Here is a 1,896-nt window from a genome sequence, read left to right as displayed (position 1 = left end):
ACAGCCTGGTATTGGCATAAAAACAGACAAAAGGACCAATGAAATCAAATCAAATATACAGATATTAATCTACAAACTCATGAATACCTGATTTTTGACAAAGAAGTAAAAACATACAATGGAAAAAAAGAAAGCATATTCAACCAGTGGTGGTGGCATAACTTGATAGCAATGTGTAGAAAATGAATGACACAATTCTTGAAAATGAAAAATCTAACATCACCCACAGTGAGAGAGATGGAGCTAAATATTCTTAAACCATCTAGAACAATGGTATTAAAGGCTTGAAAGTCTTCCAGAGTGGGGGGTCAAGTGGTGAACTTGTCACTGTATCATAGAGGTGCTTTCCCACTCTGAGATCCATAGGAAAGAATCAGTGTCTCAGGTACACTTCAGTAATTTCTTTCTTAAGGGCCTGAAGGACAGGTGAATATCTTTTTGCCACATCAAGAACCCTGGTGTTCTATTTTTAATTGTTCTATGATTTGAAATGTAAATTTCTTAATGGTAATTTTTAGGGAATGGGGATTTGTTTTAGGATTAATGGTTTTAAAACATCAGCAAAATCCCTGAATGCTTTAACTAAATGTGGTTTCTTCAAAAGTATTTAAACTTGGCTCCTAATGCATCTCTGATGACTACTCAAAGCCACGTTTAATCTACACAAATCTATTTACTCATGTATTAAACAGTTTTTACAAAGTCAGCTTGACTCAATTTTAATGGAAGCACATGGGGAAAAATAAACAGAGTAAATATAAAATTTTCAAATAAGACAATCTGATTTTTGTAACTAAGCCACCAAAACCTGGCTAAAAATAATCATTGTTTCTTGCCATCTTGGATTCAAAATTAGTTGGCAGCACAGTGAAAACCCAAACTATGGGACTCTCAGACAACAGACTGGGGTAGAGGAGCCTCTGCCTACGCAGGGCTCTTGTCTTCTCTACCTCTGCTTCTCAACCAGCTGATTATTTATTAAGTTCAATTTCTGTCTATAACTTTGTATTCAAACTCATACATTAATCAATTATATGACCTTTCATACTCTTTTTACATAGATGCAGGCTTGGTTGGCATGAGGCTTGTCCTCTGAGATATTGAAAATAAACATTTTCAGCATGTTTTGCCATACTCTGCTAAATATTACTGACTTCAAAGACTATGATCTCTACTCTCTTGGTGCCCACAACAAAACCATTTAGTCAGTGCCCTTTGTAAAATATTTTAGCAGCCTGCTTCTAACTATGGATGAAGAGTAAGACTAAGGCCATTTTAAACCCAGGCCTCATTTTGTAAGAATCTAACCTAGCAGACACCCCATCCCAGTACCCCTCTTCACGTACCTGGAAATTTGGAGAGAAGCCACAAATGACCCAAAAACTACCTGGCTGTCCAGAGACTTGAGGATAGTCAATCAGAAGCTAGACAAACAAGTTTTTACAGCTACCAGATGTTTTGTCGAAAGTTACAGAAAGCTTGTCTTAACTTAGAGCCAACTGTAGCATAAGCATATCCTTTACCCCAATCTGGTAATGTAACTAGCTGATTGCAGTTTTTCCCTTAAAAAAAAAAACCCTCACACTGTGAGCTGGGGGGGTCTTCCTCCTTCACCCGCTATACCCGTGTTTTGGGTGTGGTCCCTGTTCTGGAGTTTGTAAGCAATAAAGAAACTTTGTGATTGCATCAGAAAGTCGGCTCCAAGGTGGTCTTTTTGGGGGTCTCATGACTTAGGCACAACATTGACAGAGAAGTAGTGAGCAAGCTATGCAACCAGAAAAGACTTGCAAGTGAGATAGCAGTACATTCCCTGTAGTAAGGGGACTCTATAGAAGGATCGTGTAGGAGTTAAAGGCTTTCCTATTGCTGTGGGAGAATGGTCTGTACCCTGTTATT

This window comes from Microtus pennsylvanicus, chromosome 16 (genome assembly GCF_037038515.1).
Source record: "Microtus pennsylvanicus isolate mMicPen1 chromosome 16, mMicPen1.hap1, whole genome shotgun sequence".
NCBI classification, from domain to species: domain Eukaryota; kingdom Metazoa; phylum Chordata; class Mammalia; order Rodentia; family Cricetidae; genus Microtus; species Microtus pennsylvanicus.
This window is presented reverse-complemented; position numbering follows the sequence as displayed.